Source organism: Salvelinus alpinus, chromosome 14, assembly GCF_045679555.1.
Source record: "Salvelinus alpinus chromosome 14, SLU_Salpinus.1, whole genome shotgun sequence".
NCBI classification, from domain to species: domain Eukaryota; kingdom Metazoa; phylum Chordata; class Actinopteri; order Salmoniformes; family Salmonidae; genus Salvelinus; species Salvelinus alpinus.
The window spans coordinates 7,592,766-7,606,160 of record NC_092099.1 but is presented as its reverse complement, the minus strand read 5'-3'; the positions used below and the strand labels follow the sequence as shown (position 1 = coordinate 7,606,160).

The 13,395-nt window shown below is 42.3% G+C and overlaps 1 long non-coding RNA gene across 2 annotated transcripts; it reads left to right on the top strand.

The window, feature by feature from the left end:
* The first annotated feature begins 278 nt into the window (after positions 1-278).
* LOC139538328 (uncharacterized) lies at positions 279-11,929 on the top strand. Of its 2 annotated transcripts, none has more exons than XR_011667709.1 (2): positions 279-406; positions 10,444-11,929. It is a non-coding gene; the product is annotated as an uncharacterized lncRNA (long non-coding RNA). The 2 variants fall into 2 exon arrangements; XR_011667708.1 differs by having other exon boundaries at positions 336-406; positions 10,217-11,929.
* Positions 11,930-13,395: the final 1,466 nt, after the last annotated feature.

Genomic DNA, 13,395 nt, shown 5'->3' with positions numbered 1-13,395 from the left:
ACTAGAGGAGCAGCATACCCACACACTTCTCATAATTTTACAGTGAGACAACCAGATAACACATCGCTCCACAAATTTAACAAAGATTACAACAAAGGTAGGCAAAACACAGAACACCACACCTACAGATATACACACATTTTCACTGACCTTAATAACTCTAACCCTACACCAACTTTAATTGCATCCCACTTAAATTCTTATTTCAATCTGAACCCCTCAACCCAAAACCTGTTTTCTGCCACACGGCATAGCAACAGTACGGACCAACCAAAAAGGCCCACACCACCTTGGCCACACCCACCAAACACTAGAGGAGCAGCATACCCACACACTTCTCATCATTTTACAGTGAGACAACCAGATAACACATCTCTCCACAAATTTAACAAAGATTACAACAAAGGTAGGCAAAACACAGAACACCACACCTACAGATATACACCCATTTTCACCGACCTTAACTCTAACCCTACACCAACTTTAATTGCATCCCACTTAAATTCTTATTTCAATCTGAACCCCTCAACCCAAAACCTGTTTTCTGCCGCATGGCATAGTAACAGAACGGACCAATCAAAATAACCCACACCACCTGGGCCACGCCCACCAAACACTAGAGGAGCCTCAGACCTCACAACTTAACCTTTCTGAACCACCCATCCCGGATCCGGGATAATTGTCATCAGCAACGTTGAATAGCATAGCGTAGCATAGCGCCACAGGTAAATAATATTACTAGAAAATATTCATATTCATGAAATCACAAGTGTAATATTGCAAAACACAGCTTAGCCTTTTGTTAATCCACCTGTCAGATTTTGAAATTATGCTTTACAGCGAAAGCAATACAAGCGTTTGTGTAAGTTTATCGATCGCTCGACAAAACAATAAGTACACTTAGCATCAGGTAACTTGGTCACGAAAATCAGAAAAGCAATCAAATTAATTGTTTACCTTTGATGATCTTCGGATGTTTTCACTCAAGAGACTCCCAGTTAGACAACAAATGTTCCTTTTGTTCCATAAAGATGTTTTTTATATCCAAATACCTCCGTTAGTTTGGTGCGTTATGCCCAGGAATCCACCGGAAAGAGCGGTCACGACAACGCAGACAAAAATTCCAAATTATATCCATAATGTCCACAGAAACATGTCAAATGTTTTTTATAATCCATGTTTAGAACCGGAGTCCGGTTGTGTTTTTCAAATATCTATTCGATAATATATCAACCGGGACAGTTGGCTTTTCACTAGGACCGGGAGTAACAATGGCTGCCTTTCTCTTTTGCGCACAACTCACTCTGAGAAATATAAGGGATTTGCGTCAATTCAAATCTGGTATCAGGACAAAATGTGATTCAGAGTCACCGAATATACTTTAAGTATTTTTATTAAACTCAAGCGATAACTGGTAAATGCAATTTTCGTATATACGGGTTCTCTGTATCACCTCGCAGGGCAGAACAGAGAACTGGCAGGATGTAAGTAAACAGCTGTTCTTATACGGTGATAGACGTAGTTCCAACCCGTCTGTTGGCCTATCACAGTAGAGGCTGAGCGTGGTTTAAACTTGGTCAGCCTATCGCCGGCGCTCAGGCTGGTCCCAGCCTCTTGGCGCTCCTTGGTGTCCGGCGCTGTTGCTGTGTAGATTACGCTCCCACACCCCGGAGACTGAGGTCAGACAGCTCTGTAACATTGTTTGAGCCACTTGCACCTGCATAGAAAGCACACTGTTCTCGCTCAAGGTTAACCACAGCTTCTCAGCACACTATCTGGGGCAAAATGTTACTTCCAGCACACACACAGGCACACATGCACAAAGCAGATACAGCATACAATATTCAATCACAAATTATGTGGTGGCGGGCTATAGTGCATAAAACACATATCCTCACACATGCCTACTTTCACACTTCACAGGTTAGTTTTCCTTTGTAGTTTTATACTTTGTTAGTTATTTCATAAATATTATTGTTACTCCTTAACTGCTGATGTGTGGACTCCCCTGTTTGTCACCATCTAAGAGCCAGGTTGTGACAAATGAGGTCTCATCTGGGATCTTGCCTTGGCTGTTTTGACATTATCCCTAGTATACATGGTATATGGTAATTGATTAGCGCTAATTCGTGACTCTTTGGTGGGTCTTGTGGTTTGCTTAGTTCTGGTATTGTCCCAGAAGCATGTATGGCTATTTGGCCATTTGTATACGCTACTATATATTGGGAGTTACATGTTTATTTTCAATTTTTTTGTAGCTGTGTTAAATCACACTTCAATTGGTTTAGATACATTTCCAATAAGGTATTGGTTTGATGACTTGTTTATTTATTATAAGTTTTGATTTGGTGCATCAGTGGAGAGATGATGACGAAGTTCCTTTTCCTGTACTGTCTAGAGACACTTTGTTCTGTTCCCTGTTGGGTCATCGGATTATGAAGGTGAGATGTCTTTGCCATGTATGACAGTGAGAAGTTTTGAGGCAGACATAACTCATTGCCCAGAGCTATGGTCTTTCCCCTCTTAGGTATAGCAGTGTGTTCCTGCTGGAAGCACGTTGTGCGTCATTTATGACTTTTGTGTGGTGATAGCGGTCAGAGCAGTTGTCTCGGGAGCACATCCGTGGTTCGGGGTTGGTTACCAGCAAGCTGGTTCCTCCTTCGTGCCAGCGGGCTCTAGTGCATCACTACCTGTCGCAAAGCCACCGAAGACTAGGATAAAGTTTAACAATAGGTTTTGGGGAAACTCAAGTGATACACTCATCTGTTTTTGCACTGTTAAGTCAGCTATATACTACTTGTTCTGCAGTCGATGTGCTCATTAGGGCAGTTCAAAGTTTGGGCTACTAATCTGTTCAGTTGGTTGTGGCATTATGTTGTCTATTGAGGATTTTGTCTGTGCTCCTTCTGAAGTGTTGCTTATGCAGTTTACGAAGGAACAGCTTTTGAAGTTGAGTGAGTATTATCATGTTGGGATTAGTGACACACGTCTCAAAGCTACAGTGAGGTCTATTCAGTCAGCTAATTTGCTTTCAGCTGGTATTTTGAAGGTAGAATTGAGTGAACCTAGTCCAGCTGTGTTGGATGTGCCAATGTTGTCTAGTGCTGGTTTGACATTTGAGCAGGAAAAAGGAGTTACTTTTATTACAGCTAAATCATGACAAAGATCTGGAAAGGTTGATACAGCATAAATAACTTGATTTGGAAAGGTTGTAGCAAGATACGGAAACAAGCAGATCTGCGGTTGCAACATCAGCGGTTAGAACTTGTCAGAAGGCAAGCTTTCAGGTGAATTTTCTTTTGAGAATGTCTACTCAAGTAACTCAATGGGACGCTCTTCCCTTGATCGTTCTCCGCCTTTTGATGTTGCTGGTAATCTCCGGTTGTTGCCTAAATTTACTGAAAAGGATCCTGATACATTTTTTACGTTATTTGAACGTGTAGCAGACGCTTGGCCTGATGCAGACTGTACTTTGATGCTACTATGTGTTTTGACCGGTAGGACTCAGGAGGCTTACTCATCTATTAGCCCTACAGATAGTGACGATTACGCAATGGTTAAAACTGCTGTCCTACGAGTTGGTCCCTGAAGCGTATTGACACCGTTTCAGAACTTTGAAGAAAGTTGAAAAACAGTCCCATGTTGAGTTTTCACGGGATTTGTTAACTCAATTCAATTGTTGGTGTAATGCGTCAGCAGTCACTAGTGTTGAATATTTGTGCAACCTGATTGTTCTCGAACAATTTAAAGAATCTGTCCCTGATTTCTTGCTACCTATATAAATTAACATAAAGTACGGACTGCATCTGAAGCTGCTGTTTTGGCAGATGATTACCTACTGACCCACAAAGGCAGTTTTGGAGGGTCCCGTATGCGAGATTGGGGGCAGAGGAACAGTTCAAGTGGATTTTGGTCAGCAAACTCCTTTGATTCTGGTAATGACGCATTTCCATCTAGATCCACTAAGAGACGTATAAATACGTCCCGCCGTTAACACCCCCACTTCATCGATTTTCCTCACTTTGACATGAGGAATCACAGCCAATTCCGGTAGCAAGGCCCCGGATATGGTTTGAGTGCGATGGCGAAGGTGTGTGCATGCTACGGTCGGATATCCTCAAATGGAAACCCAGTCGAGTCACGCCCAGCTGTATCGTTAAAGTCTATCCCCCCCTTACCTCCCCATACCCTCCTGTCAGAGATTATCCGACATTCCCCTAATTGGTGTCATGCAGAGTGGGGTTGGACTAGCCCTTACATCCCTACCTTAACGAGCCAGAGGCTATCGATCCTAGCCAAGCTAGGGATGTACTCCCTTCCAACCATCTTGACACCTTCCTTACGCCCTCAAGTGTTTTAGGGGGAACCCCTAATGGAGCCCCCCTTGGATATATATATATATATATATTATATAAGCCAACCTAGCCCCTTTCTTGGCCCTTTTCTCCCAACCGAAGTTAGGGGTTCGTTCAATACACCATGACTCGACATTGCTGCCACCTCTCCAGCAAGCTACGGAAGTACTTCAACCGTCATGATGCTCCATAGACCAATGGCCCACTGGATCTCCTAGCCAAAGCCAGGGCAACGTTTGAACGTGAGGATCTGGGAATCTCCTGATCGGAATCAGGGCAGCGTTTAGGGATAGTGAAGGTGGATTGGAATTTCCAGGGAAATAAACCAATACTGGTGTTGAGAGACTCCAATGTTAACAGAATCTCTCCATTTCACAACCCAAACATACAAGTTGACAGTTACCCCGGAGCAACTTTTTACCATTTTACAAAGGTCCTGGAGAAAACAGAGGTTCACGTAGACACCAGCACCACCCTATTACAGGGGCTGAGTCACTGGCTTACTGGTGCTCTTCCATGCCGTCCCTAGGAGGGGTGCGTCACTTGAGTGGGTTGAGTCACTGACGTGATCTTCCTGTCTGGGTTGGCGCCCCCCTTGGGTTGTGCCATGGCGGAAATCTTTGTGGGCTATACTCGGCCTTGTCTCAGGATGGTAAGTTGGTGGTTGAAGATATCCCTCTAGTGGTGTGGGGGCTGTGCTTTGGCAAAGTGGGTGGGGTTATATCCTCCCTGTTTGGCCCTGTCCGGGGGTCTCATTGGATGATGCCACAGTGTCTCCTGACCCCTCCTGTCTCAGCCTCCAGTATTTATGCTGCAGTAGTTTGTGTCGGGAGGCTAGGGTCAGTCTGTTATATCTGGAGTACTTCTCCTGTCTTATCCGGTGTCCTGTGTGAATTTAAGTATGCTCTCTCTAATTCTATCTCTCGGAGGACCTGAGCCCTAGGACCATGCCTCGGGACTACTTGGCATGATGACTCCTTTTTGTCCCCAGTCCACCTGGCCGAGCTGCTGCTCCAGTTTCAACTGTTCTGCCTGCGGCTATGGAACCCTGACCTGTTCACCGGACGTGCTACCTGTCCCAGACCTGCTGTTTTCAACTCTCTAGAGAAAGCAGGAGCGGTAGAGATACTCTCAATGATCGGCTATGAAGAGCCAACTGACATTTACTCCTGAGGTGATGACTTGTTGCACCCTCGACAACTACTGTGATTATTATTATTTGACCATGCTGGTCATTTATGAACATTTGAACATCTTGGCCATGTTCTGTTATAATCTCCACCCGGCACAGCCAGAAGAGGACTGGCCACCCCTCATAGCCTGGTTCCTCTCTAGGTTTCTTCCTAGGTTTTGGCCTTTCTAGGGAGTTTTTCCTAGCCACCGTGCTTCTACACCTGCATTGCTTACTGTTTGGGGTTTTAGGCTGGGTTTCTGTACAGCACTTTGATATATCAGCTGATGTACGAAGGGCTATTTAAATACATTTTATTTGAATTTAAGGTGAAGGGTTAGTGTTTGGTTTGAGGTTAGGGTTAGGATAGGGGTGGGGGTTGTGGTTAGCTTTAACAGGGTTTCTGTTTATGCTAGTATCAAACCTTGGGTTGCACGGGCCTATAGAAACGTTCTGCCCTGTTTCTATATTGTACATCTGACCGGTCTGGAGAGGGTGGGAGAACATGAAAGTCAGAGAGCTTCGAGGGGTCACCCATAACAGTTCAACAACAGGAGGAAGACAATAATTGATAAAGTGCTGAGGGTAAAAAGGTTTAACTTTTAAAATAAATGTTATATCATAAAATCATAAAACATGCAAACTGGATCAATTAAATAAATAAATAAGTACATAATTGGTTAGGGTTATGTTAGAGGACAATGTACCTCAAAGAGGACAAGCAATACACATGCTCTCTAATTCTATTGCTCCTAGGGATACATCTTTATAAAAGTGGTCATGAGGTGATAAAACATTCCCAGAGGAAAGTTAAGGTTAGGGCCACAATAAAAGGTGTGGTTAAGGAAGAGGGGAAATTACATTACATTTTCTCAAGAGCAATTCCCGAGGGGGACAACAAAATAAATAATTTGTGTACTGTCATGTACTAAAAACTGAAAACTACTCAACAAAATAACATATCATACTATACACCAGGGGTTCTCAAACAAGGGTCCATGGACCCCTAGGGGTCCCTGGTGTAATTGCAAGGGGTCTGTGAAATAAAAAGTGTAATGAACGTATTCAGTACCACAAGGTTTCCAGTAACTTTACATATAATATAGAGGGGGTGGGGGTCCCTGAGGACCACTCAAAACATTGCCTGCCTTGCCTCAAAATATGCAGGGGTTCCAGTACCCAAAAAGGTTGAGAATCACAGCTATACACACTACTGAACTAATGAACAAAAGAACCGAACATATGTTTGCAGGTTTCAATGGATCCAACAAATTGCTGGCAGATATTTTCCCTCTTGAGACTGTACAGCCTGTCTTTATGTACATTACAGACAACTATGCCGTTCAGTCTCTCTTGGCCCATGCTAGCCCGTAGCCAAGTCTTCAACCTGTGGAGTGCACTGAATCTCATCTCAGCCTCACATGAAGACACTGGCATTTGGTCAAGGTATTGGAGTGGCCATCACAAAGCCCTGACCTCAATCCCATAGAAAATTTGTGGGCAGAACTGAAAAAGCATGTGCGAGCAAGGAGGCCTACAAACCTAACTCAATTACACCAGCTCTGTCAGGAGGAATGGGCCAAAATTCACCCAACTTATTGTGCGAAGCTTGTGGAAGGCTACCTGGAATGTTTGACCCAAGTTAAACAATTTAAAGGCAGTGCTACCAAATAGTAATTGAGTGTATGTAAACTTCTGACCCACTGGGAATGTGATGAAAGAAATAAAAGCTGAAATAAATAATTCTCTCTCCTATTATTCTGACATTTCCCATTCTTAAAATAAAGTGGTGATCCTAACTGACCTAAGACAGGGAATTTTTACTAGGATTAAATGTCAGGAATTGTGAAAAGCTGAGTTTAAATGTATTTGGCTAAGATGTATGTAAACTTCCGATTTCAACTGTGTATATATATCACTGTGTTTCCTGTCTCTCTGTGCCAGTTCGTCTTGTATGTTTTTCAAGTGAACTAGCGTTTTTCCCATACTCCTGCTTCTATACTCTTTTGCTAGTCCTCCCGGTTTTTGACCCTAACCACCTGAACTCTGAACTGGTTTTTGACCTAATGCCTGTCCACGACCATTCTCTGGCCTACCCCTTTTTGGATTGTTTAATAAATATCAAGACTCAAACCATCTGCCTCCCGTGTCTGCATCTGGGTCTCACCTTGTGGCCTTATAATTGTGTGACAAAACTGCACATTTTAGAGTGGCCTTTACTGTCCACAGCACCGTGTAATGATCACGTTGTTAAATCAGCTTCCTGATATGCCACACCTATCAGCTGGATGGATAATCTTGTCTGTCACGCTCTGACCTTAGAGAGCCTTTTTATTTGTCTATTTGGTTAGGTCAGGGTGTGATTTGGGTGGGCATTCTATGTTTTCTGTTTCTTTGTTTTTGGCCGAGTGTGGTTCCCAATCAGAGGCTATCGTTGTCTCTGATTGGGGATCATACTTAGGCAGCCCTTTTTCCCACCATTAGGTTGTGGGATCTTGTTTTCTGTTGAGTGTTTCTGCCTGACAGAACTGTGCGCTTTCGTTTTCACGTTTGTTATTTTGATTGAGTGTTTTTGAAATAAAAGAATCATGAACACTTACCACGCTGTGCCTTGGTCCACTCTTCATACCACCAACGAGAGCCGTAACATTGTCAAAGGTGAAATGCTAACCAACAGGGATGTGAACACATTTGTGCACAAAATTTGAGGTAAATAATATTTTTGTGCATATGGAGGATCTGGGATCTTTTATTTCAGCTCAGTGTATTTATTTATTTATTTTTAAATATTTTATTTTTGCATTTTCCAATTAAGAACATTCAAAACAAAAATGAAAAGATATTAGACAGCAATGTAACAGAGTGACAATAACCTTACAAGACAACAGATGAGTGTAAAATGCAATAAATAAATTAAAAATATATTTATATATACAAAAATACAATAAGTAAACGTTGTAATAAAAACATGAGACATTGGATCATATGGTCACCTGCCGTAGGCTACATATAATACATCAAGTGTGAAACATTACATAGAGATTCTATCAATATGAGGGGAGGGGAGATTCTCCATATAATCAATAAAAGGTTGCCAAATTCTGTAAATGTCTAACTTATTCCTTAAGCAGTAAGTGATTTTCTCCAGTGGTATACAACTATTAACTTTTGATAGCCACATTGCAACTGGCAGTGGGGAATCCGATTTCCATTTCAAGGCAATACATTTCTTGGCAACCGCGAGCAATATTTCTGTTAGCTTTATAGTATGGCTTTGCCTAAGATTGGAAATAGTAAAGTTACCCAGTAGACAGACCTCCGGGTCTAAAGGGAATGGTATCACATACCCCCAGCCAGGAACTGTGTAGTTTTGAACACTGCCAAGTGGAATGGAGGAATGTTCCTTCATCTTCATCTAAAAAATAGGGAGGAAATATCAGGGTTGAACTTGTGTAGTCTAGATGGGGTGATATAGAGCTGATTTGTATCTGGAGTTCAATGTGGAAGTAACACCAACCCTGCATAGGTGTAATGCGTGTATATGGGAGGCGAAGTCAAGTGCAGGAGAGCGGAGTAATATAAACAGGCGCACTTTAATACCAGTTACTAAATGACAGCACATAACACATACAAGTGCCAAAACACGGTCTAAAACAAAAGTGCAACGCCTGACAATAATCCACGAAACAAAATAACAATCACTCACAAATACAACATGGGGAACAGAGGGTTAAATAATAAACAAGGTATTGGTGAGTGAAGCCAAAGACAGAACAAATGGAAAATGAAGAGTGGATCAACGGTGGCTAGAGAGCCGGTGAAGTTGACCGCCGAACGCCGCCCGAACAAGGAGAGGGACCGAATTTGGCGGAAGTCGTGACAATAGGTCACTCCATAATCCCTCATCAAGATTAATACTCAGATCTTTTTCCCATCTAAGTCGGGGTTTGTCTAGCTCAGGCAGTGTTTGTCCTGACATAAGAGCATTGTAAACACGGGAAATGGTCTTAAACAGTGGTTGGTCTGCGTGGCAGAGTTGTTCAATAGGTGACATCTTAGGTTCCATTGTCCATTGAGAGTCACCCTAATACAATTTCGTAGTTGTAGGTAACTAACGAAGTCCCTGTTAGACAAGTGGTATTTCTGTTTCAGCTGTTCAAAAGACATAAGAACTCCCTCCTCCTGACAATGTTCCAGAAGAGTGACACCCTTATCAGACCATAGTCTAAAGTTACAATTCTGGAAAAACAGGAAACAATCTATGTTCAGTGTATTTTTAGGCAGTTTTCCATGAACATGGTTGAAAAATCATCTATTAGGTCAATTCAAAGCAAAAACTTAAACAGCACGGTGAAATATATTTAACAGTTTTCCATCACCATGAGCTAAAATCATGTTTTATGCAATTTCCAAGCAACAACTAGTACCGTGTGGTGAAATATATTTTTTATCCATTTTTCATGACCTTGAGCTAATATCATGTTTTAGGCAATTTCCTCAATGCAAATAGTACAGCAGATGCTCAGGGACACTATTTGTGTTACAACTGTAAAATATCTCTTTAAACAGTTTTTCATGGACATGTTTGAAAAATCATGTTTTAGGTAATTGCAAAGCAAAAACTACTACATCACGCATAAATAACTTTTTAATCCGTTTTCCATGACCATGACTTAAAATCATGATTCAGGATATTTCCAAGCAACAAACCATTCGACTTGGACCCTCTCCACTCTGATTTCTCGCTACACCTCGACCGCTGTCCCTCCACTGATCACCTGTGTGCGACAAAGACTCCATTACAACGCTCTCTATAACACTACTAAAGGAAAGTGCTTATGCCTAATGTGTGTGTGATTCCAAGCTGTAGGTCAGTGCATGCTCTAATTGTATGTTTGTTTGCCCCCGCGACTACAGACACGGAGGACAGCTGAGAGAGGCTATCGATGCTACAACACAGCCAGCCCAGCTTAGAGTGAGGGAGAGCCGGCTACAGAGAGAGTGAGAGTGGACTTGTACAACACTGACAATAGCACCATTTAAAGGAAAGTGCTTATTCCCGAGTATGTGAGTGCATTTCTACATTGTTGATTAGCACAGCCACTCAGTGTAATTTTTATGTTCCCCGCCAGAGTTGTCAGGGAACACAGTTTCAACGCTGTCGCCAGAGCCAGACCTCATCACGCAACGGCAACAAAGCCACATACGGAGGGCAACCCTGCTCATGCAGAGCTGAACGAACAAACCCTGCTGGAGGAGAGCCGAGCGAACGTAAACCACTGCTCTGTGACGTCCCGTCCACCAGCTCCAGGCCCCGGGGACAGGATCAGCTGTAGGAGCCGGGGTTGTTGGTGCACTGTCCTCCCAGACACAGACCGCTGTCCTCACACTCGTTGATGTCTGCCAGGCAGGGGACACGGAGAGGAACACACACACACAACGCATTTATCTTTTAACAGCTAGGACCTCTATTTCTTGTCCCCAAATGATCTTGTTTCCTTTCTGTCATCCTTTGAACCCCGTTCATTGCTGCTCACAGCTATATTTATAATTATGTTGCGGCCTCATAAACTCTGACAAAAATCGTCCCACGGCTGACTCTAGTTGCCTAGCCATGCCCTAGAGAGACTACTGACCTCTTCATTAACTGACAGGTTACAGTCTGCTTGAAACAGCCGCTAACCTAGCTAAGCTGCTAATGTTAGCCACCAAGCTAACAAAGTTATTCCCAGCTGTATCTACTACACTTTGTTTCGGGACAAACTGGATCACTCAGAGTTCTAATGCGGCAATAGTTGTTGGCGCAATTACACTTGGCATGTGGACGATTTTCCTAAAATAGGCACGGTTGGCTTTTGGTTTCATCAAGGCTAAGGGTGGCTCCTTTGAAGAATCTCAAATAGAAAATATATTTGATTTGTTTAACACGTTTTTGGTTACTGCATGATTCCATATGTGTTATTTAATAATTTGATGTCTTCACTATTTTTCTACAATTTAGACAATAGTCAAAATAAAGAAAAACCCTTGAATGAGTAGGTGTGTCCAAACTTTTGAATGGTATTATATTTCACCCCTTGCTCTATCTAGATACTATTCTCACAATAATTAGTGCTTGTAAAGTTACTGCCATAAGAGGTATTATGATAGTCAAACTTAGAGATTTCAAATGTCTGATGTTTAGAATTCAAGAAACAGGTTCTAGCAATATTTGTTTTCTTCCCTTGCCTGTTTGCCTGTGAGCCAATGCCACAGATGTTAGAAAACTGAGTCAAGTAATTATGTGTGTAGTAAATCTGAGTAGGTGTGTGATATTGGATGTAATTTAGTGAGAGTGTGTATGATGTCTGGATAAGAGTAAGACTATAATGTGTGATGACTAAATAAATCATAACCCAGCCCATTTGCCTGGTTGAGTGTCTGTGTGTTACAAGAAGTGAGTACAGCCTTAATATTCAGGATGATAATTGTAATCCGTATCGTATCACCATCATAGTTCCATCATAATTACACTTAACATAATTTTCATAGAAAAACACATACCAGCATTTCCATAGCAATTGACGTTTCACATGATCATGAAAGAGGCCTTGCATTACTCTAGAGACGGCTTCACTACAGTACAAATGTATTCCGTACAATATGTTATTATTCCCCAATGTCCCTGTTCCGATATTTTCCCATTGCTTGTTGTAACCATAGAGACATGTAGAAAAAGCCATACAAAAGATAGATAAACAAAAAACATATTCAATTATAGAAAAGTTCTCGACAATAGAGAGAAAGTGAGTGAGAGAAGATAGAGATCAACAATATGTATGAACTTTCCAATTTGTAAGTCGCTCTGGATAAGAGCGTCTGCTAAATGACTTAAATGTAAATGTAAATGTATGTATGTATGCATTCGTATGTGTAAGTGAGCGTGTGTGCACATATCCACTTCATAGTGTTCAGATATTTTTACAGTTCCCATATTTTCTTTTTTTTGTAACCTGAAGTCCCTATAGAATTTAGTACAGCCACGGCGTTATGAAGCTGTCTCGGAATAGCTGTCCATCTATAAAGAGTTTGTTCAAAATGAGAAAGGCACGCTTACCCCTCTCCCTCTGTTGCCCCTGTACATGATACAGCCTCTTGCAATGTTTGTTTATCCCCTGGGGAATTTGGTCCCTTTAAGCTCCCTTCCCCTGCTTTTGATCAGCTACTTTTGTTGATAGTCTTAACATTTTGCGATGATATGTTGGGGACCATTGGTCTTTGTCTAGACTTCAAAGGGAAGCACAGCCACAAGCTGCCCAGTGACAAGAACCTACCAGACAAGCTAAATTCGAGGCAAGTAATACTGAAACATACATGAGAACACCAGCTGTTCCGGACAACTGTGTGATCACGCTCTCCGTAGCTAGTAAGACCTTTAAACAGGTCAACACTCACAAGGCCGCAGGGCCAGACGGATTACCAGGACATGTACTCCGAGCATGCACTGACCAACTGGCAATTGTCTTCACTGACATTTTCAACCTCTCCCTGTCCGAGTCTGTAATATCAACATGTTTTAAGCACACCACCATAGTCCCTGTGCCCAAGAACACTAACGTAACCTGCCTAAATGACTACTGATCTGTAGCACTTGAAAGGCTTGTCATAGCTCACATCAACACCATTATCCCAGAAACCCTAAACCCACTCCAATTTGCATACCTCCCCAACAGATCCACAGACGATGCAATCTCTTTTGCACTCAACACTGCCCTTTCCCACCTGGAAAAAAGGAACACCTATGTTAGAATGTTGTTCATTGACTACAGCTTAGCGTTCAACCCATAGTGCCCTCAAAGCTCATCAATAAGCTAAGGACCCTGGGACTAA